The following is a 25,352-nucleotide window of genomic DNA, read 5'->3' as shown; positions in this document are numbered from 1 at the left end:
AACTTCGATGTTTATATGGCAATTATATCTCATAAGTAGGTATGGATTATATGGCACAACCCATCTATTATCCAAAACAGATCCCCTAATGCGCACTTTACGGCCATCATCCCTGCGTCTATAAATTGGATATGAGTCTTTCCCTTGCAATGTAGCATCCGAGAATGCTCGGGGATAATGGTATTTACATTCCCCATTTTGCATGCAGGAATTTTTACTATTGAGAACGCCACAGGGCCCATGCATCATGTGTTTAATAACTAAATCATGTAACACTGGGTACTTGTTTTTGTCAGGAATTTCAGCTGATATAATTTGATCATACTGATCTGGGTTATTTATCTTATAATCCGACTTTAGGATTATTAAGAAATGTGCATGGGGTAGCCCCCTCTTTTGAAATTCAATAACACGCACGTGAGCGGCAACTTCACCAAAAAAATCTTTTTAAATATAAGATTCTTAAGATCCTCCAATTTTGCCTTGAATACTCGTGCTACCAAATCTGGCCAGTCTTGTGCTAATTGTCCTGGTCCGAGCTCTTTTGTTATCTCCTCCCAACTTGGATTGCATGTCATTGTAAGAAATAGATCTGGTTTTCCAAACCGTTGGACCAAAGCCATGACGTTTAGATATCGTCGCCTCATGTCCCGTGGGCCTCCTATGAAAGAGGGTGGGAGCACTATACGCTTCCCAATCATGCACGCATGTGTCTCACCCGCAACAACAATATCAACCAGCCCTTGATATAAATCTGCTCGTATAAGATTTTGGTTTGCTGGTTTTAGGTAGAATGCCAATCTTATTGACTCAATCTTAATGTACATATCAACAATGTACTGTTGAGTTAGTCGTTTGCCAAAAAGCAAAACATTAAATTCATTCGGTCACACTTGCAGTTTGAAACAATAGTATTCCCTTGGTGAAACAAATGAACCAGAGTTATACTCCATCCCTATAATGGAAAACATTTTAATTTAGATAAATAATTTTTAAAATATAATATAAGTGACAGTTGATTATGCGGCACAATTTATCTTCTTTGTTATAGTCATCTTCTTGATTGATCTTATTAACAATGACATTTGATCTCACTTTTGGTATTTTCATGTTCCACCCAACTTCCCCGTTTGGGAAAAATAGTGGATATGAAAGTGGGTCATAACAGCCATCGTACGCTTTTATGTACTGTGGATCATTTGATTTACCATATACCATTATACTCCTATTGAAGTGACCCTGAGGATTATTTCCTTCTACCCAGATTGCTACTACTTGTGATGTAGTTGGTGCATTATATACTCGTTGATCTAAAGAAATGTCTGTGTTGAGCTCAATTCGATACTCATCAGGGTTTGACACTGAACCAAGGCTTTGAAATGTCTGGGCGTAAGGATTAGATGAAAGTATGCTCGCCAATTTTCCAATGAGAACTCTATCAAGATTAGGAGAATAACGAAATCTGTGTTGCAAATCTGATTCAGTGTCATAAAAGTATAGTTGTAAATGCTTAGGGCCATCTTCTACTGGAACCAATTGATCAATTCGATGATAAATTTGACCTTGTACACGGAAAGTGTAAACACCAGACTTTTTATTGCAATATCTCTGGTCCAAGATAACACCAAGAGAGGTAAAAGAAAAGTGAGAATTGAAGTACCAAATATTCTCCTGAAAGTACTTAGCGTCAGGATCTTGACTTGTGTATAGTCGGCGCATTTCATCAGGAACATATGGAGTTACTATCTTGACCTTGCCACCCATGCAACAAAATGTTGGATTCTCATACTGGAACCGTTTTGCATTGCAATTTGTGCAGTTAGGCACTGGCTCCAAAACATGATGGCCACTTGGTACATTCCGATATATATAATCAAAGGGATCCTCTTGCATTTCACAATTTGCATGGTTTTGGTCTCGATATGATAATACACAATCCATTCATGTTCATTCTTTTTAATAGTGAGAAAACTGTGTCGCAATGGTAGTAGTAATTATTTATACTAAGAACACACATTAATGCTTACCATGTCCAGCGAATATGTAACCCTCATCATCTTCAGTCATATATTCAGATTGCCCAGTTTCATCTATACATCAATTTGTCAATCAGTAAAATAATATTTTAGGAGAAGTAAAGTCGATGATTGATCGATGCATTAGAAATAGCTATGGTACACCGTGACAATTGTATTACCTTCTAGGGCAGGAAAAGAACCATCTGGAACATAGATGGTGCTGTCATGGTCTTCCTGCTCATTGGCTACACCATCTTCATGTGTTCCCTTTCCATTATTACTACGACCTGCCCCATTAGACATTCTCCTTCTCTTATGTCCACTGCCCTTGTCCAGGAATGCTGATACACGCTTATGTTGACCAGTACCTGTCAATTAATTACATGATGTAGATATGTCGGATGGACCACCAATTGATTCTTCAACGCCATTGCCAACTCTCAAGACAAAATCAGAGAACCATGGATCTGTTTGTGCTCTCATATTGCGCCAGAGTTTTATTTGTCTTATATCCTCCCACAGATAAGATTTTCTGAGAGTGGCATTAACAATTTGGGCTCTAGTGCCACGCCTAACTATTGGAAGGACTTGTCGGAAATCTCCTCCGAAGACAATTACTTTACCTCCAAATTGTGATCTACAACCAGTAATATCTTGCAGGGATCTATCAAGTGCCTCAACTGCTTGCCATTTTTTCATGGCAACTTCATCCCATATTATCAAAGATGCTCTTCGAAGTAATTCAGCTGTCCCACTCTGCTTACCGAAGTTGCACACAGTATCTTCTTGAACATTTATTGGTATTTTAAATCTGGAATGGGTCGTCCGACCACCAGGCATGATAGAAGCTGCAATGCCAGATGTTGTTGTTGCAATGGCTATCAAACCCATTGATCTTACTTTTACCAATAAATCTTTATAAAGGTACGTCTTTCCTGTACCTCCTGGACCATCGATGAAGAAGACCTTACCCTTCTGGTTCAAGACGTGGTCCATTGTTTCATCGAAAGCAAGCTGTTGTTCATTGTCTAAAGTTGCCTGCAGCTCCAGGTCTTCTTTAGCAACTTCAATAGACATTTCTTCACTCAATTATCTCGCCTCTAAGCTGTCCAGATCATCAGCATCCAATAGATCTAGAAGATCAAAGGTCTTGATGTCCTTTCCCATGGAATATAACAAATATCGAATATCTCCAAGCAGGAGTTTCTCGATTGCTTCATCACTTATGTTCTCCCTACGAAAATCGTCAGGCATTGCTTCAAAGTGATTGTTCCATAATGCACGAACATTTGTAACTTCGCAAAATGCCAAAATTGTAGCAAAAAGCCTTCTAAGTGCATAGGGCATTTGAAATGTGGCAGCTTCGGTGAGACAGTCAGAAATACTATCATTTGCTTCTATGAGACCCCTTCTCTCTGTCGCTTCTCTAAATGTGGAGAAAACAACACCATCAACAGTACGTAAATCATGAAAAGATGTAGCCGCCCTCACATGGTTTAGCAATATTCTCAACTAATAGCGTTCACCTTCTGCAGGGTGAGCAGCCACAAGTCGACCTATTTGAATTCTCTTGGCACGTCGTCTTCATGTCTTGTGGTTCCTCTGCCATGTATAAAATTCAGGGAATTCCTTATATAGGAAATTTCTAGCGTAAGGATCGATAGAGTTCATTGTAAAATACTCATTAAGCATTGTCCTGGAAGATGATTCTATACTAATCACATTTTCCAAATTGTCACAGTCTTTATAATGGACCAAATGCATATTTGGCAAATGGACTTGTAACTGTAGAACGGGAGGAGATATCTCACTCAGGCCGAAAGAGTAAATTCTCCATATTGCTTCTGGAGGTGATATAAAGCGGGCATCTCTATACTCGCGAATTTCATCAATAACTCGACCTTCTGCGGCTTCTACAATAAAAGAGGCACGGTCATGACCCTTGTAAATGTACTTAAATAAATACTTAACAGCATTGATGCTGGAGCAAACTTCGATGTTTATATGGCAATTATATCTCATAAGTAGGTATGGATTATATGGCACAACCCATCTATTATCCAAAACAGATCCCCTAATGCGCACTTTACGGCCATCATCCCTGCGTCTATAAATTGGATATGAGTCTTTCCCTTGCAATGTAGCATCTGAGAATGCTCGGGGATAATGGTATTTACATTCCCCATTTTGCATGCAGGAATTTTTACTATTGAGAACGCCACAGGGCCCATGCATCATGTGTTTAATAACTAAATCATGTAACACTGGGTACTTGTTTTTGTCAGGAATTTCAGCTGATATAATTTGATCATACTGATCTGGGTTATTTATCTTATAATCCGACTTTAGGATTATTAAGAAATGTGCATGGGGTAGCCCCCTCTTTTGAAATTCAATAACACGCACGTGAGCGGCAACTTCACCAAAAAAATCTTTTTAAATATAAGATTCTTAAGATCCTCCAATTTTGCCTTGAATACTCGTGCTACCAAATCTGGCCAGTCTTGTGCTAATTGTCCTGGTCCGAGCTCTTTTGTTATCTCCTCCCAACTTGGATTGCATGTCATTGTAGGAAATAGATCTGGTTTGCCAAACCGTTGGACCAAAGCCATGGCGTTTAGATATCGTCGCCTCATGTCCCGTGGGCCTCCTATGAAAGAGGGTGGGAGCACTATACGCTTCCCAATCATGCATGCACATGTCTCACCCGCAACAACACTATCAACCAGCCCTTGATATAAATCTGCTCGTATAAGATTTTGGTTTGCTGGTTTTAGGTAGAATTCCAATCTCATTGACTCAATCTTAATGTACATATCAACAATGTACTGTTGAGTTAGTCGTTTGCCAAAAAGCAAAACATTAAATTCATTCGGTCGCACTTGCAGTTTGAAACAATAGTATTCCCTTGGTGAAACAAATGAACCAGAGTTATACTCCATCCCTATAATGGAAAACATTTTAATTTAGATAAATAATTTTTAAATTATAATATAAGTGACTGTTGATTATGCAGCACAATTTATCTTCTTTGTTATAGTCATCTTCTTGATTGATCTTATTAACAATGACATTTGATCTCACTTTTGGTATTTTCAAGTTCCACCCAACTTCCCCGTTTGGGAAAAATAGTGGATATGAAAGTGGGTCATAACAGCCATCGTACGCTTTTATGTACTGTGGATCATTTGATTTACCATATACCATTATACTCCTATCGAAGTGACCCTGAGGATTATTTCCTTCTACCCAGATTGCTGCTACTTGTGATGTAGTTGGTGCATTATATACTCGTTGATCTAAAGAAATGTCTGTGTTGAGCTCAATTCGATACTCATCAAGGTTTGACACTGAACCAAGGCTTCGAAATGTCTGGGCGTAAGGATTTAGATGAAAGTATGCTCGCCAATTTTCCAATGAGAACTCTATCAAGATTAGGAGAATAACGAAATCTGTGTTGCAAATTTGATTCAGTGTCATAAAAGTATAGTTGTAAATGCTTAGGGCCATCTTCTACTGGAACCAATTGATCAATTCGATGATAAATTTGACCTTGTGCACGGAAAGTGTAAACACCAGACTTTTTATTGCAATATCTCTGGTCCAAGATAACACCAAGAGAGGTAAAAGAAAAGTGAGAATTGAAGTACCAAATATTGTCCTGAAAGTATTTAGCGTCAGGATCTTGACTTGTGTATAGTCGGCGCATTTCATCAGGGACATATGGAGTTACTATCTTGACCTTGCCACCCATGCAACAAAATGTTGGATTCTCATACTGGAACCGTTTTGCATTGCAATTTGTGCAATTAGGCACTGGCTCCAAAATGATGGCCACTTGGTACATTCCGATATATACAATCAAAGGGATCCTCTTGCATTTCACAAGTTGCATGGTTTTGGTCTCGATATGATAATACGCAATCCGTTCCTGTTCATTCTTTTTAATAGTGAGAAAACTGTGTCACATTGGTAGTAGTAATTATTTATACTAAGAACACACATTAATGCTTACCATGTCCAGCGAATATGTAACCCTCATCATCTTCAGTCATATATTCAGATTGCCCAGTTTCATCTATACATCAATTTGTCAATCAGTAAAATAATATTTTAGGAGAAGTAAAGTCGATGATTGATCGATGTATTAGAAATAGCTATGGTACACCGTGACAATTGTATTACCTTCTAGGGCAGGAAAAGAACCATCTGGAACATAGATGGTGCTGTCATGGTCTTCCTGCTCATTGGCTACACCGTCTTCATGTGTTCCCTTTCATTATTACTACGACCTGCCCCATTAGACATTCTCCTTCTCTTATGTCCACTGCCCTTGTCCAGGAATGCTGATACACGCTTATGTTGACCAGTACCTGTCAATTAATTACATGATGTAGATATGTCGGATGGACCACCAATTGATTCTTCAACGCCATTGCCAACTCTCAAGAGAAAATCAGAGAACCATGGATCTGTTTGTGCTTTCATATTGCGCCAGAGTTTTATTTATCTTATATCCTCCCACAGATAAGATTTTCTGAGAGTGGCATTAACAATTTGGGCTCTAGTGCCACGCCTAACTACTGGAAGGACTTGTCGGAAATCTCCTCCGAAGACAATTACTTTACCTCCAAATTGTGATCTACAACCAGTAATATCTTGCAGGGATCTATCAAGTGCCTCAACTGCTTGCCATTTTTTCATGGCAACTTCATCCCATATTATCAAAGATGCTCTTCGAAGTAATTCAGCTGTCCCACTCTGCTTACTGAAGTTGCACACAGTATCTTCTTGAACATTTATTGGTATTTTAAATCTGGAATGGGCCGTCCGACCACCAGGCATGATAGAAGCTGCAATGCCAGATGTTCTTGTTGCAATGTCTATCAAACCCATTGATCTTACTTTTTCCAACAAAGCTTTATAAAGGTACGTCTTTCCTGTACCTCCTGGACCATCGATGAAGAAGACCTTACCCTTCTGGTTCAAGACGTGGTCCATTATTTCATCTAAAGCAAGCTGTTGTTCATTGTTTAAAGTTGCCTGCAGCTCCAGGTCTTCTTTAGCAACTTCAATAGACATTTCTTCACTCAATTATCTCGCCTCTAAGCTGTCCAGATCATCAGCATCCAATAGATCTGGAAGATCAAAGGTCTTGATGTCCTTTCCCATGGAATATAACAAATATCGAATATCTCCAAGCACGAGTTTCTCGATTGCTTCATCACTTATGTTCTCCCTACGAAAATCGTCAGGCATTGCTTCAAAGTGATTGTTCCATAATGCACGAACATTTGTAACTTCACAAAATGCCAAAATTGTAGGAAAAAGCCTTCTAAGTGCATAGGGCATTTGAAATGTGGCAGCTTCGGTGAGACAGTCAGAAATACTATCATCTGCTTCTATGAGACCCCTTCTCTCTGTCGCTTCTCTAAATGTGGAGAAAACAACACCATCAACAGTACGTAAATCATGAAAAGATGTAGCCCCCCTCACATGGTTTAGCAATATTCTCAACTAATAGCGTTCACCTTCTGCAGGGTGAGCAGCCACAAGTCGACCTATTTGAATTCTCTTGGTACATCGTCTCCATGTCTTGTGGTTCCTCTGCCATGTATAAAATTCAGGGAATTCCTTATATACGAAATTTCTAGCATAAGGATCGATAGAGTTCATTCTAAAATACTCAGTAAGCATTATCCTGGAAGATGATTCTATACTAATCACATTTTCCAAATTGTCATAGTCTTTATAACGGACCAAATGCATATTTGGCAAATGGACTTGTAACTGTAGAACAGGAGGAGACATCTCACTCAGGTCGAAAGAGTAAATTCTCCATATTGCTTCTGGAGGTGATATAAAGCGGGCATCTCTATACTCGCGAATTTCATCAATAACTCGACCTTCTGCGGCTTCTACAATAAATGAGGCACGGTCATGACCCTTGTAAATGTACTTAAATAAATACTTAACAGCCTTGATGCTGGAGCAAACTTTGATGTTTATATGGCAATTATATCTCATAAGTAGGATTTTATGGCACAACCCATCTATTATCCAAAACAGATCCCCTAATGCGCACTTTACGGCCATCATCCCTGCGTCTATAAATTGGATATGAGTCTTTCCCTTGCAATGTAGCATCTGAGAATGCTCGGGGATAATGGTATTTACATTCCCCATTTTGCATGCAGGAATTTTTACTATTGAGAACACCACAGGGCCCATGCATCATGTGTTTAATAACTAAATCATGTAACACTGGGTACTTGTTTTTGTCAGGAATTTCAGCTGATATAATTTGATCATACTGATCTGGGTTATATATCTTATAATCCGACTTTAGGATTATTAAGAAATGTGCATGGGGTAGCCCCCTCTTTTGAAATTCAATAACACGCACGTGAGCGGCAACTTCACCAAGAAAATTCTTTTTAAATATAAGATTCTTAAGATCCTCCAATTTTGCCTTGAATACTCGTGCTACCAAATCTGGCCGGTCTTGTGCTAATTGTCCTGGTGCGAGCTCTTTTGTTATCTCCTCCCAACTTGGATTGCATGTCATTGTAAGAAATAGATCTGGTTTTCCAAACCGTTGGACCAAAGCCATGGCGTTTAGATATCGTCGCCTCATGTCCCGTGGGCCTCCTATGAAAGAGGGTGGGTGTCGCGCCCCGAGACCGATGCGCCAGGTGTCGTCCAGTTATTTGTTGTTGTTGCCATGTCTTTGGCTTGCGTGTTGCATTTCATCATGTCATCATGTGCATTGCACCATCATGTTTTAAAACTTGCATCCGTCCGGGTTCTCCCAGTTCCTTCCGTTGTCCGTTCTGAGCCCAGACTTGCACGCGCCCGCGGCATGTCCAAAACACTATTTTAGAAGTGGTCGGAAAATGTTCTCGGAATGGGATGAAAGTTGGCGTGTGGTGTTGTTTTGTTGTTAGTAGACCGGCTGCCAAGTTTCATCGCGTTCGGAGTCCGTTTGACGCCCCAATGGGTAACTATAGCGACATTATAGTCGGTCAAAACGTCGTACGTTTTCGGTCTCCGGAAACAGATGCCGAGCCCTCCCTCTCTCTTCTCCCCCTCGCAGTCTTCGCACAGCCCACCTAGTCCATCCTCCTTCCCCTCTTCGCTTCCGGAGTTGTCCGATGCGACCGCACGGTCCGAAACCCTCTCTGCACAGTGCATCAAACCCCTCACGTGCGCGTCCAAAAATGTCCCGGACCCGACCCGGGCAGTCGTCACCGTTCGATTCGGATCATCCCCGAACATCTACAAAACGTCTCCATTTTTCTCTTTGGACTCCCTAGCTATTTTATTCGCGGCCATCCGATTACGATCGGAGGGACGAGGTAGCCCATAAACTAAATTCATCTGTATATTTATAGGCCAACCCTAGATCCTAGGGGTCTTGTCCCATCGATCCCACCACGCCGCCACTCCACCTGATTTCCTCGGGATCCCTCCCGGACCAACCAGCAGCTTCCCGCACGAGCCCCCTCCTCCTGCTTCGATCCCCGAGCGGATCAGGAGAGCTCGTCGCTGCCGCGTCACGTTTCTGGCCTCTCATCCAGCCGGCAGGCGAAAACCACCGCTGCCAGGATGCACCTCTCCTTCCCTTCTTCCCCTACGGTTTTCTCTCCTTGCCCTTCGATCTCTCTCACGATCTCCCTCTCTCTATGTACTTCATCGCTGCAGGAACGGCCGCCGCTCGCGGAAGCCGCCAACGTCCGCCTCTGGCCCAGATCTGACCATCTCCGACGCCTCCTCGTCGGATCCCGCTGTCAAGTCCCCATCCCGTCGTCGCGTGGAGCTCCACTGCCCAAGTCCGAAGCTCCGCCGTGTTTAACCGCCAAGTTCCACGCCGCCCCGCCTGCTCTTTCTCGCTGTCGTGCCCGTTGCTCGTCTTACCGCGGCCAGCACCTGAACCCGATGATGCTCTGCTGCTCGCCCCACCGTCCAGATCAGGCTGAAGCCGCCTGCTCCCGCCGCCATGGCGCCCGAGGCCTCCTGCAGGACCACCGCCGCCATGGACCACCGCCGCCGTTCAAGTTCGCGTCCGGCCCCATTCTAGACCGGATCTCCTCTGCTCCGCCGCCCATCCGCCGAGTCCACCACGATCCAGCCGGTTCCCGTGCGCCCTCGCCCGCGCAAGTTCCTCGTTGCGCTGCCCGTCGTCAAGTTCCTGCCGTTGCTCTGCTTCTTGACGAGGACAGGACGAGGTGCCCGCTCGCCCGCGCGTACGCGTTGACCAAGCCCAGCAAGCGCAGGCCCAGCTCCCTTCGCCCGCGTGGGCCTCCCAGCCGCCAGGCAGCTGCGTTGCCGGGCCCAGTCACTGCTCTAAGCCGGCCCAAGTACCATTGTGAGAACCCCAGCCCATCCAGTTTCGGCCAGTGTAGTTTTTTCCAGATCTGCGTTTTTTCCTATATCCTGAGACAACAGTTTTGCGGTTTAGCCCCTAAACTTCATGCATATAATAACTCTCCAACCATGCATCATATGTAAAAACTTTGTATATGAAACTTGCTTAGAATTTCATCTAGTTTAATAATTTGCAACTTTCAAGCATGTTTAAAATGTTTAAAATGTTGTTTGTTTAAATTTGCTTAAATAACTTGCTAAAATGATTTATTTCGTAACTAAATAACCGCAGCTCGGTTTTAAATAATCTTTATATGTAAATGGGGTAGAAAAATGACTAGTTTAACTTGGTGCACTCATCTTTCATGTTTAACAACTCTAAAATAATGTTTAGGGCAGAAAAGTACCAAATCTATAATATGCTCATGAGGAGTTTCTGGAATTGTTGTTCGTTGTTTCCGGCCTCATTTAAACTTGACTAGATAGGTAGTTTTACTTTGCTTCACCCTCTTGCCATGTTTAACAACATTTAATATTGTTGGGTACATAAACGAGATCAAACTAAATAGCTTGAATGTGGTGTTTCGTCAATATGCAACGGAGTTGCATATTGAGCTCCACTTAATTTGTAGCATTGTTTGTGCACTTTGCCATGCCATGCTTCATTAAACCAGACATGCATCATACTTGTTTGCGCATCGTGCCATGTTGTTGTAGTGGTTGTTTACTTTGTTGTTTGCTTTCTTTCCGGTGTACTTCGTCTCAGTAATCCGGTAACGTCGTGTTGTGAGGATTCGTTCGTCTACGCACGTTTGTCTTCTTCATGGACTCGTTCTTCTTCCTTGCAGGATCTCAGGCAAGATGACCATACCCTCAAAATCACTTCTATCTTTGCTTTCTAGTTGCTCGCTCTTTTGCTATGCCTATGCTGCGATACCTACCACTTGCTTATCATGCCTCCCACATTGTTGAAGCAAGCCTCTAACCCACCTTGTCCTAGGAAACCGTTGTTTGGCTATGTTACCGCTTTGCTCAGCCCCTCTTATAGCGTTGTTAGTTGCAGGTGAAGATTGAAGTATGTTCCTTGTTGGAACATGGAGTTGTTGTTCCTTGTTGGAACATGTTTACTTGTTGGGATATCACTATATATCTTATTTAATTAATGCATCTATATACTTGGTAAAGGGTGGAAGGCTCAGCCTTATGCCTGGTGTTTTGTTCCACTCTTGCCGCCCTAGTTTCCGTCATATCGGCGTTATGTTCCCGGATTTTGCGTTCCTTACGCGGTTGGGTAATAATGGGAACCCCTTGACAGTTTGCCTTGAGTAAAACTCTTCCAGCAATGCCCAACATTGGTTTTACCATTCGCCACCTAGCCTTTTCTTTTCCCTTGGGGGTCGCGCGCCCAAGGGTCATCATTATTTTAAACCCCTGGGCCAGTGCTCCTCTGAGTGTTGGTCCAACTTGTCAGCCACCGGTGGCCACCAGGGGCAACTCTGGGCTGGCCTACCGGAAGTTCAGACAATCCGGTGTGCCCTGAGAAAGAGATATGTGCAGCTCCTATTGGGATTTGTCGGCACATTCGGGCGGTGTTGCTGGTTTAGTTTTACCTTGTCGAAATGTCTTGTAACCGGGATTCTGAGTCTGATCGGGTCTTCCCGCTAGAAGGAATATCCTTCGTTGACCGTGAGAGCTTGTCATGGGCTAAGTTGGGACACCCCTGCAGGGATTTGAACTTTCGAAAGCCGTGCCCGCGGTTATGGGCAGATGGGAATTTGTTAATGTCCGGTTGTAGAAAACCTGAAGTTGACCTTAATTAAAATACATCAACCGCGTGTGTAACCGTGATGGTCTCTTTCCGGTGGAGTCCCGGAAGTGAACACGGTTGTTGGAGTTATGCTTGACGTAGGTTGTTCTAGGATCACCTCTTGATCATAGTTTCTCGATCGTGCTTTGCCTTCTCTTCTCGCTCTCATTTGCGTATGTTAGCCACCATATATGCTAGTCGCTTGCTGCAGCTCCACCTCATACCTTTTACCTTACCCATAAGCTTAAATAGTCTTGATCGTGAGGGTGTGAGATTGTTGAGTCCCCGTGGCTCACAGATACTTCCAAAACCAGCTTGCAGGTGCCATTCAACCGTGCAGATGACGCAACCAAGCGCAAGGAGGAGCTCGATGAAGATCTTGTCCTTTGTGTTGTTTTCATTCTAGTTGTTCAGTAGTGGAGCCCAGTTGGGGTTGATCGGGGACCGTGTCACATTTGGGGTTCTTCTTTTATTTTGGTTCCGTAGTCGAACCTTGATTGTATCTGGATGATGTAATGCTTTATTCATGTAATTGTGTGAAGTGACGATTGTAAGCCAACTATGTATCTTTTTCTCCTATTGTATTACTTGGGTTGTGTGAAGATTACCTCACTTGCGACATTGCTTTCAATGCGGTTATGCCTCTAAGTCGTGCTTCGACACGTGGGAGATATAGCCGCATCGAGGGCGTTACAGTGGGAGCACTATACGCTTCCCAATCATGCACGCACGTGTCTCACCCGCAACAACACTATCAACCAGCTCTTGATATAAATCTGCTCGTATAAGATTTTGGTTTGCTGGTTTTAGGTAGAATGCCAATCTTATTGACTCAATCTTAATGTACATATCAACAATGTACTGTTGAGTTAGTCATTTGCCAAAAAGCAAAACATTAAATTCATTCGGTCGCACTTGCAGTTTGAAACAATAGTATTCCCTTGGTGAAACAAATGAACCAGAGTTATACTCCATCCCTATAATGGAGAACATTTTAATTTAGATAAATAATTTTTAAAATATAATATAAGTGAAAGTTAATTATGTGGCACAATTTACCTTCTTTGTTATAGTCATCTTCTTGATTGATCTTATTAACAATGACATTTGATCTCACTTTTGGTATTTTCAAGTTCCACCCAACTTCCCCATTTGGGAAAAATAGTGGATATGAAAGTGGGTCATAACAGCCATGGTACACTTTTGCGTATTGTGGATCATTTGATTTACCATATACCATTATACTCCTATCGAAGTGACCCTGAGGATTATTTCCTTCTACCCAGATTGCTGCTACTTGTGATGTAGTTGGTGCATTATATACTCGTTGATCTAAAGAAATGTCTGTGTTGAGCTCAATTCGATACTCATCAAGGTTTGACACTGAACCAAGGCTTCGAAATGTCTGGGCGTAAGGATTAGATGAAAGTATGCTCGCCAATTTTCCAATGAGAACTCTATCAAGATTAGGAGAATAACGAAATCTGTGTTGCAAATCTGATTCAGTGTCATAAAAGTATAGTTGTAAATGCTTAGGGCCATCTTCTACTGGAACCAATTGATCAATTCGATGATAAATTTGACCTTGTGCACGGAAAGTGTAAACACCAGACTTTTTATTGCAATATCTCTGGTCCAAGATAACACCAAGAGAGGTAAAAGAAAAGTGAGAATTGAAGTACCGAATATTGTCTTGAAAGTACTTAGCGTCAGGATCTTGACTTGTGTATAGTCGGCGCATTTCATCAGGAACATATGGAGCTACTATCTTGACCTTGCCACCCATGCAACAAAATGTTGGATTCTCATACTGGAACCGTTTTGCATTGCAATTTGTGCAGTTAGGCACTGGCTCCAAAACATGATGGCCACTTGGTACATTCCGATATATACAATCAAAGGGATCATCTTGCATTTCACAATTTGCATGGTTTTGGTCTCGATATGATAATACGCAATCCGTTCCTGTTCATTCTTTTTAATAGTGAGAAAACTGTGTCGCAATGGTAGTAATAATTATTTATACTAAGAACACACATTAATGCTTACCGTGTCCAGCGAATATGTAACCCTCATCATCTTCAGTCATATATTCAGATTGCCCAGTTTCATCTATACATCAATTTGTCAATCAGTAAAATAATATTTTAGGACAAGTAAAGTCGATGATTGATCGATGCATTAGAAATAGCTATGGTGCACCGTGACAATTGTATTACCTTCTAGGGCAGGAAAAGAACCATCTGGAACATAGATGGTGCTGTCATGGTCTTCCTGCTCATTGGCTACACCATCTTCATGTGTTCCCTTTCCAGTATTACTACGACCTGCCCCATTAGACATTCTCCTTCTCTTATGTCCACTACCCTTGTCCAGGAAAGCTGATACACGCTTATGTTGACCAGTACCTGTCAATTAATTACATGATGTAGATATGTCGGATGGACTGATCGCGGTCTAACTTTTAGCAACCAGACTGATTATGCCAAATCGAAGGATATTGTAAGATGCAGAAAGTTTAAGCTCATCAAATTATTGGTATGAGTTCCGCCAAAAAAATAATTATACAGTAATATGTATTAACAAATAATAGTAGAGCAGGAAGTGGATGTTAATATTCTACTCATCAGAAATGCCTATCACAATCTGAATGATAAGCATGTTTTTCCTTATATACATATACATGCCCGTTTTGGAGATAAACATAACATGATTAAGTGACAATTCATGTAATAATTAGGACATGAAGGAATTTATGTTAATACTAAAAAAGTAAGACATAATATTATTGCATTAATATGTACCTTCTGTAATTGAACTGGTGAGAATAGTTGTGTGCATGCTTCCATTGGTACAAGTACAAGTTTGACTCCCAGATTGTGCATTATCACTAACTGCAGCAGGATTTTTCCTTCTCCGTTTGTACTAACGGTTCCTTTCCAGGTAGGCAGCGCGCTGTTCTGGAGTCATCTCCAAGTATCTTTCCCGATCACGATAACGCTTACGCTCGGAAGCATTTTTTGGTAGACTTACGTGTCTAGTTGAAGGAGTATTTGACTGTATGGATTTGCCAGATAGATTGATTGATCGTTTTGTCCCAGTAATTGGATGATCCACTGAACCAAGAATTTTTTGTGCTGAAATAAATAGAACATTTCAGAAAAACCGTGAGCACTCTTTTAATACACAAGGCATAGGTTTTATTTATTTATATAACATCTAAGAAGTTCTAATCTTGTTTCAATATTCTGGTGACCAGAAATATTACGGACGTACCTTGTTTCCCTTTTGATAAACTATGTGAGTCAACCACATTTGTAATATCTTGAAAAGGGGCCTGTAATGGCATTCCAATGGATCCTGCTGTATGGTTACTTGAACTTCCATTCACTTGCTTCCTAGATAATTGTCCACGCTTGACTCTGCAAAGGCACTGAGCAACATAGTAGACGACATTAGCATAAGCATAGGTAGAGCATGCAGCAGTATACGCACGCGAAGCTTAAGTCACATAAAACTTCTTGTAGCAAACTATTTTTTGTCATATTAATTGATATTCATAAATAATCCAACAATAGACAGTATTGATGTTTTGTCAGTACAGATTTTGACATGGTACAGTGTAACATATAGTAGTGTTCTCTATAAAAGATCATTTCAAATGTAACATACAGCAGTGGAGATGGGGTTTTAAATGGCTGTAACACTTCTATGGAAGTATGAGAAATGAAACGGAAAAAAAAAACTTTGTGGACATAAACACAAACATGTGGTGGTCAGAGTATGCTGTGATATAATTTGTTGATTTCTATACTGAAATATAAAATCTGGCTTCGGATTTATGGCATCTGATACACATATAATTAGAATGTATAAAGATCATCAAAGAAATTAGCACCACTTCTATACTTTCTCAAATTGTATCTTACCTCTTCAACATCTAAGCTGTTAGTGCGTGAGGTTGAGGATGCTTTGTTCACGGCCGTCGGGCTGCACTGGTATGTCATCCGGCTGCTAGCACTTGCAGCAGCGATGGCATCCGGGGCGGATTGGCCTGATGCGCATACGGCCGGAGTTGCCAGGAAGCGGTGGCAGCGACCACGTGGAACAGTAGCAAGGGGTGGTGAACGCATGAAGGAAAAGCTCCTGCAGCAGCCCGAGTTTGAGCGATTGGGGTTGAAAGGGAGGAGGGCTTGCCGCGGCCGGGGGCGTAGGGCAGATCTGTCTCTAGAGGAGATGCCAGGAACAGGAAGGAAGTGGTGGCGCGAGTACAGGGCGACGGCGAGGGGACTGTGAAACCACGAAACAGAGTCTGCTTCGATGAGAGAGAGGAGATGGCGCGGGATTTTTTTGTCGGTATTTTATTTAGGTGGGGACGCTCTAGGTGCTTCCAGAATAACAGAGCGCGCGCATCCAAAGCGCGCGCGGGGGCGGCTGCGAATCCCGAAGATCTCAGCCCTTGGATTCGGTTTGGTAAAGATCTGACGGCAGATCTTGAACACAGCAAGCTGAATCAACGGTCCATGTTTGGCTTGAGATGCTAGGAGGAGAGAGAGGGGACCAAATTCAAAATTGGTACACTATAGAGTAGTATGGAAGTATAGATGTGCAATCATTAGCATTATTATGCAGTTAGTTTATGAATCCAGATGAACATTAAAAAATTTATAATGTATTCATGATCTAGACATGTATATAGAGATTTTAAAAATGTGAATTAACATGGAAACGTTGATTCGCGACTTTGTGCATCTTACTTGACACCGAGAAGAAATAATTTGAGAGTTATTTTGTTTCTTTTGATAGGATGTGACGGCCGATGCATGAATGGAGCAACAACTGTTAGCCAAAACACAGTTTTGGGTACAAAATATACACCTGAGTATTTTATAGTCAAGTAGCATAAACATTGTGTAAACCATACATGGAAAAAAATTAATAATATCCAAGAGCTTTCAACATATTATGTTGTTTACAACCTTGTATCCTAACTAACAATGGCAAAAATTAACTTTGTGGTGGTCTTTCTGGGTTGGTTGATGCATAAATAACGCTATGGATCAACACGTAAATTTGTGTCGCCCTTCTACTTTGAGAAATAAAATGAGTGTAAATCGCCTAAAATCGAAAAACATACATGCCTAAACCGCATGAAACCAGGAAATGTAAGAGTGTAAACCACGTGAAAATAACAATCTTCTCTTGCGGGTAGGCGTATCTGGCATGGTGCTACCTATAGTCAAGGGAGGAGCCAGGTTCACACTAGGCAATGGGCCTATTGTGGTTCACTAATATGCTATACACACTGGTAGAAAAAGGGCCTATAGTCCCGGTTCGTAAGGGTCTTTAGTCCCGGTTCCGGAACCAGGACTAAAGTGTCGGTACTAATACCTCCCCCCTTTAGTCCCGGTTCAATCCAGAACCGGGACTAAAGGCCCTCCACGTGGGCAGTGCGCAGAGCCCAGTCAGGAGACCCTTTGGTCCCGGTTGGTGGCACCAACCGGGACCAATAGGCATCCACGCGTCAGCACTTCCGTGGCTGGGGTTTTTGTTTTTTTTTTGAAAGGGGGGGGGGTTGGGGGTTTTGGGGGGTTAATTTAGGTGTTTCATATATTGTGTTAGCTAGTTATAATTAATAGAGAGAAGTGTCATCTGTTATGTCCGTGCTTGGTCGACGCTACGTACTATACATACGTATATAGAGAGGACTAGACACACTAGCTAGCTAGTAAGCAAACGAAGGAAACAGAAGATCGTCATGAACATATGTGCATATATACAGAGAGAAGTGATATCGACCACCTCTCCTTCTCCAAGAGATTGGTCGAACAACAAGTTCTCGTATATCTATCTGACACTACCGGCTACATATATACAATAATTATCTCTTACAAATATAATCATACGGGCTCAGGGTCCACATAGAATTCTCCGTCTTCAGGGATCACGTGGTCAAGAAAGAATGCCGCCAATTCCTCTTGAATTCCTCGCATGCGAGCTAGTGCTAGGAGTTCATCCCGCTTCCGAAACATCTAATTTAAAGAAGGGGGTCAATACATATATATATATATGAATGAATGAAACTCAACACAAATGATGGTAATAAAATAAAATTGTGAATGTTGTTATTTACGTACTTCATATTGTTCGTCAGTGTAGCCCCGCTCACAGGTCGTGTGGTGGATGGACTCGCAAACATAGTATCCACAGAAATCATTCTCTTGTTCCTGCCACAACCACTTTACAAGAAATAGAGGTTAATCAAACTGATAAGCAAGAATGCCAAATGGTATTGATGAAACTAGCGCTTGAATGACTAGTAGATGCGCTTAAAATGCTACTATAGCTAGTACTTACTTTCGGGTGTCTAAATTGCAGCTCCTTCGGCAGTCCCGGAGCTTTTCTGGTGAATTTTCTCCAAACCCTACCGGGCAAAGAAAACAATTACTTGATATATTAGAAAATGAACAAAGTTGCTGATATGGTGGATAATGATCGATTTAACTTACTTCTCGAGTATTTGAGTCATGTCTGCATAGTCCTTGGGATCTTTTCGTCTTGAGTCTAAGACGGTTACTAGTCCCTGCTCAAGCTTAATATGTAGGAGAATATAGTGGAAACTGCACACGCATGCATAACTCATCAATTACATTACTATAACCTTGACTAATATATAAGGGAAACCGAATACGCACAAGACAGTAACACTCACTTGAAGTTGTAAGGAAAGAGTATTATATCTTTGTTTTGATTTATTATCAACGATTCTAGCATGCTGGCCTCGGTTTCTGCGGCATGAAATTTAACCTGAGTTGCATCTATGAGATATGTGTTAATGAACCCAATATCACCGACTTGTCTTTTCTTCAATTCGACGATCTTCAATCTGCATAATATAGTGAGGATGATTATAAATACATGCAATGAAAGAGCTAAGCTATATAGAGAAACTTAATGACAGAAGTAGTACTACTTACAGACAGTAGCAGGCGACCGTTGTTTTATCGAGGGCCAATTGATTGAAAAACTGATAGAACTCCTCAAATGGAATAGGCAACAGATCAATTCCAACGAGGTCATGCTCCTTTTTAACTTTCACATACAAAGTACTCCTCCCCCAGAGTCTCTGCAGATTTTCAAGTACTAATCATGCAATCTTTGCATCATCGTTGATAGAGATCTTTCATCTTTGACGAGAGGCTTCCCGTACTCGTATCTTTGTATCTGCATCTCCATGGGTTCATAATGTACTTCGTCGGGCAGGTAATCTGCAAGATTGCTATAACCGGGCACCATCCTCGGATCATTATCGACGTTGTGGCTAGGCACCTTGAGCGGGGGGCACGATTGCTTCGCTTGTTCGCCGAGCTGGGCAATTTGTTTCCCAGCTCGTCGTTCTTTCAGCCTTTGATCACTGACAGTACTTCCCGACTGCTCCGCTTCAGCAAATTCCTTTCCAATAATGCGGTCTTAGTTTCCTTTCGGCGGATCAGACTTCGGTGGTTTTGTCAGGGCAGCTAGAGTGCGCTTCACTTTCACCCGATCTACCTTCTCCTCTGGAGGTGGATGTTTCTTTGCTTTCACCCCTTCAAAGAATTTCTTCACTTCTTCTCGCGCGATCTCGGCGTTCTCCTCCTGGGTCCTCTCGTATGGTAACTTCTCTGGAGTCTTCAGAGAAGGACCGAATCTGTATGTCCTCCCGCCTCTGGTTGTACTGCTAGACGCCGACCGAGCAGACGTAGCGGTTGTCTTCTTTACTTGCTTAAGAGGCGGAGGAGAAGGACTACGACGCGCCGGAGCAGCTGAAGCGGCGGCAGGTCTCTTCCGCCCTTGCTGACGAGGCGGAGAAGGAGGAGGCTGGCTGCTTGGGCGCGTCGGTGCAGGCGGAGAAGGAGGCGGAGTGCCGCCACGCGCCGGAGAAGGAGCCGGCCGAGGGCCCTGATCGTCACTCGCCGGAGGAGGAGGCGGTGGAGGCGGAGTGCCCTGACTCGCCGGAGGAGGAGGAGGAGGCGGTGGCGTCCAGTTCGGAAGGTTGATGAGCTCCTTCCGCCATAGGCATGGAGTCTTCAGAGCAGACCCCAGCCGAGTCTCCCCTTCACCGGTAGGGTGGTCAAGCTGGAGGTCCTCAAATCCCTCCGTTATCTCATCCACCATCACCCTAGCATATCCTTCTGGAATCGGCCGGCAGTGAAAAGTTGCGCCGGGTTCAGTAGGAAAAACAGAGCCAACAGCCGCCTTGACCTTCAAATTCATCCATTGCGTCATAAGGTGGCAATTTTGAGACTCCGTTATAGCATCCACGGGATAGCTGGCAGGAGCCGTCAAGGCATGCTCCGGCTGAAGCAGCTCGGTGGAAGCCACGCTGCTTCTGCGCTGAGATGGCGGGGTAGCTTCGGGGGAGGCTTCGGCAGTACGTTTGCTGCGATTTGCTTCTCGTTCCTCTATCGCGTCTACCCTTGCTTTCAGCGCCTGCATTTGGGTCTGCTGCACTTTTTTCCTCCTCTCATGGGATTTGTAACCGCCTGCGTCCGGAAACCCAACCTTCCACGGAATGGAGCCTGGCGTGCCTCGTGTCCGTCCAGGGTGCTCAGGATTCCCGAGGGCCATTGTGAGCTCGTCGTTCTCTCTGTCTGGAAAGAACGTCCCTTCCTGCGCTGCTTCGATATACTGCTTAAGCTTACTGACTGGTATGTCCATTTGATCGTTCGTCCAAATGCACTTCCCTGTTACAGGGTCCAGTGTTCCGCCAGCCCCGAAGAACCAAGTCCGGCAACGGTCTGGCCAGTTAATTGTCTCTGGTTCGATCCCTTTATGAACCAGATCATTCTCAGTCTTGGACCACTTAGGCCGGGCTACGAGGTAGCCACCTGACCCCGTGCGATGGTGAAGCTTCTTCTTCGCAGCATTTTGCTTGTTTGTCGCCGACATCTTCTTACTCTTTTCCGATGTCTTGTGGGCCACAAATGCGGGCCAGTGATCTCTGATCTTCTCATATCTGCCCTTGAATTCTGGTGTCTCATTATTTTCGACAAACTTATTCAGCTCTTTCTTCCACCTCCTGAATAGTTCTGCCATCCTCTTCAGAGCAAAAGACTTGATTAATTTCTCTTTAACTGGGTTCTCTGGATTATCCTCAGGCGGTAGGGTGAAATTTGACTTCAGCTCAGTCCAAAGATCATTTTTCTGCATATCATTGACATAAGAGACCTCAGGGTCTTCTGTAGCCGGCTTAAACCATTGCTGGATGCTTATCGGGATCTTGTCCCTAACCAGAACCCCGCACTGAGCAACAAATGCGCTCTTTGTCCGGAGGGGTTCAATAGGTTGGCCGTCGGGCGCGATTGCTATGATCTCAAACTTTTCATCCGAGCTCAACTTTTTCTTCGGGCCTCATCTCTTTACCGAAGTTGTTCTCGATTCGGAGGGCTAGAAAAAAGAACAAAGACTTAATTAATATGTGTACATACCCAAACAATGAATGCATCAATCAGCTAGTCAGCATAGGCTTAACTAATATATATACCTGGCCGGACTCGGTTCGGTCACCGGAGCCGTCATCACGGTCTCCTTCTTGCACCGGCATTGGGTCACCGGAGCCATCCTCATGTTCTTCTTCTTGCACCGGCATTAGGTCACCGTAGCCAGCTTGTTCACCCTCTCCTTCCAGACCATCGGTTTCGTTGAGAAACAACGAGATGGCATCACTTCCTTCTGCGATTATGTCCCTCAACAACGCTTCTTTTGTTACTTCGTCTAGGGCGGTGTCCATAGTTTCTACAAATATTTACAACATGGCAATTATTATTCAAACATGACAGATGGATATATTAGTGCCAAACGTAGAACTAGCTACCTAATCATAGTAAGCTATCGGGAGGGGGTATATATCGACAACGACGACACTACATCTATGTCCCTCGACGACCCTCGTTCCCGATAAAAAAAGAGGAAGAAGAAGAAAAATAAGAGGAGAAGAAAGAATAGAGGAGAAGATCTCCTCTATTCTTTCTTCTCCTCTTTTTTTTTCTTCTTCCTCTTCTTTTTTTATCCTCTTCTTCCTCTCATGTTCGATAGGATCGCCGAGGGGTCGGGAGGTTGCCTAGTGTCAAGGGATTCAACAAAACCATGTCTTCATCATTAGGTGAAAGTAACATGTGCATGATGGTACGAAGCTCTTCAGAGTTGTTCTGGAATGGAGTCCCAGATAGGATAATTCGCTTTTTGGTACAAAGTTCAGCAAGAGCCTTCCGAATATCGCTATTTGGAAGGCCTTTGCTGAATTCGTACCAAAAGGCGGATTATTCTATCCGGGACTCCATTTCAAAACAACTTTGCAGAACTTCGTACCAACATGCCCTGGTTACTTCCGGCTAATGATGAAGGCATGGATTTCTTCAATACTTTGACACTAGGAAACCTCTCTCTACTTCCGGCTAATAAGAATAAGAAGAAGAAGAACAAGAAGAAGAAAAGAAGAAGAAAAAGAGGAGAAGAAGAAAGGAATAGTGGAGAAAAGAGAAAATAGAATATATTCTATTTTCTCTTCGTCTCCACTATTCCTTTCTTCTTCTCCTCTTCTTTTTCTTCTTTTTTCTTCTTCTTATTTATTTCTCCTCTTCTTTTCGGTAGAGGAAACCCTAAATAGCTAGCAAGTATCGTGGGTGTGAGATACATGTGGCCTTCGGTGTCGGACACTACATCCACGTCCCACAAGTGACGTGGGCGTCGAAGCCCGCGCCACTTGTGGGATGTGGGTGTAGTGTCCGACACCGACGGTACATGTATCTCACACCGACGATACTTTCTATTTAGGGTTTCTCCTCTACCGCTCCTCGACCTCTCGACGACCCTCGTTCCCGATAAAATAAAGAGGAAGAAGAAGAAGAAAAAAGAAGAAAAGAAAGAATAGAGGAGAAGACTTCCTCTTCCTCCTCTCCTCTTCTTCTCCCTCTTCTTCCCCTTCTTCCTCGCCTCTCTCATGAATGTCCGACGTTCTCGACCCCCCCCATGTGTCGAAGAAAAAAAGAAGAAAAAAAAAGAAGAAAAGAAGAAAGGAATAGAGGAGAAAAGAGAAAATAGAATATATATTCTAATTTTCTCTTCTTCTCATCTATTCCTTTCTTCTTCTCCTCTTCCTTTTCTTCCTCTCCTCGTCTTCTCCTTCTTCTTCTCCTTCTTTCTCTACTTATTTTCCTTTTCCTTATTTTACTTTTTCCTCTCCACTAACATCATCATATATATGAAAAAATGCATATATGAAAAAAACATCATCATATATATCATCAACAGAAAAAAACATCATCATATTATCAACAGAAAAAAACATCATCAACATCATCATATCATCAACAGGAAAAAAACATCATAAACATCATCATCTTATTTAGTTCTCTCGACCCCTCGTCCCTCTCTCATGTTGTCGGGGAGGGGCTATATCGACCTCTCCGCTCATGTTGAAATTATCGGGGAGGGGGTATATCGACCCCCACCCCCCTCATCATGCATATATAGCTACCACATACATATATACATTGAAAAAAAAATACATATATGCAACAAAAACATTAATACACAAATGAACAAAAAAATACATATCTGAACAAAAACATGCTGTGAACAAAAACATTAATGTAATAAATCTAATAAGAAATTAATCTAATAAAAAACATGCTTTGAGCCGGATGGGCGCGGCGGCTCACAGCGGGGGCTCTGGCGATGGCGACGGCGGGGGAGGCAAGGGCAATGATGGCGACGACGTCAGCGGGCGGGGGCGGGCCGCGGGAAGGGGCTAGGGCGCGGGGCAGGGGCCGGCGTGGCGACGACGTGGTCGGCGGCAGGGGCGGCGCGACGACGGCACCGGAGGCAGGGCGGCGCGGCGACGGCATCGGAGGTAGGGGCGGCACGGCGATGGCGTCGGGGGCAGGGGCGGCGCGGCGACGTCGTCGGAGGCAGGGGCGATGATGGCGATGGCGACGAGGAGCAGCGCTGGGGCGTCGGGCACGAACTGACGGTGAAGTTGTAAAATTTTCACAAGTCCAGCTTATATACCAAAAGCATTGGTCCCAGTTGGTCCTACGACCCGGGACTAATGCACCCTTTAGTCCCGGTTGGTGCCACCAACCGGGACCAAAGGCCAATCTTTAGTCCCGGTTGGTGCCACCAACCGGGACCAATGCCCTTGTGCTGCCAGCGCCCAAAAGTTTAGTCCCACATCGCTAGCTGAAGGGCGCAGGCACTAGTTTATAAGCGCTGCTGTGCCTCCCCATTCGAGCTCCTCTCTAATGCAGGCTTTCGAGCCTAAACTTGCTACTGCGTGTGGGCCTATTGGGCCTCTGCGGGCCTGAATCCTGGCCCATGTAGGGTTTCTAGTCGTATTCAGGCCGTGGAGGCCCAGTAGGAGGCATTTTTTTTTGGTTTTTTCTTTTTTATTTCTACATTTTTTTGGTTTTTTATTTTTTTATTTCTACTTAAAACTAAATACTTATAGTTTTTTAGTGATTTCTTTTTGCTTTTAGGTCACAAAAATTATAAACTTTCTGTTAGTGCCATTAGTTTTAAATTTTGAATAGTTTAAATTTGAATTTTTAAAAATTTGTGTGAATCACTAGTTTATGAATAACTTTACTATAAAAATAGAATTTTTTTTCTATTTATTTTTTATTTATACTTACAACTAAATACTTATAGTTTTTTAGTGATTTCTTTTTGCTTTTAGGTCACAAAAATTATAAACTTTCTGTTAGTACCATTAGTTTTAAAATTTTGAATAGTTTAAATTGGAATTTTATAAAATTTGTGTGAATCACTAGTTTATGAATAACTTTACTATAAAAATAGAATTTTTTTTCTTCTTTGCTATTTATTTTTTATTTATACTTACAATTAAATACTTATAGTTTGATTTTAGGTCACAAAAATTATATTATTTTTGCTATTGAAGAATATTATAGTTTTATTTTAGTTGATCATAACATAATATTTTAATTGATTGTTTTTATTTTCATAAAAGTTTTGTAGTTCATTCTGTTTGCTATTAATTCATTCTTTGAGCTAAATGACTCTGAAATTGGAAAGCATTTCAAAATGAACTCTGAAAAGGTTGAAAGTTGGCATGGTATCATCATTTCACCCACATAGCATGTTCCAAAAAGTAGAGAGGG

General features: G+C 42.7%; 1 pseudogene; it reads right to left on the bottom strand.

Moving 5' to 3' along the window:
- The window catches only part of LOC123153577 (uncharacterized), a 166,196-nt pseudogene that overhangs the window by 6,689 nt on the left and 134,155 nt on the right, over positions 1 to 25,352 (bottom strand).

Source organism: Triticum aestivum, chromosome 7A, assembly GCF_018294505.1.
Source record: "Triticum aestivum cultivar Chinese Spring chromosome 7A, IWGSC CS RefSeq v2.1, whole genome shotgun sequence".
Taxonomy (NCBI): Eukaryota; Viridiplantae; Streptophyta; class Magnoliopsida; order Poales; family Poaceae; genus Triticum; species Triticum aestivum.
This window is presented reverse-complemented; position numbering and strand designations above follow the sequence as displayed.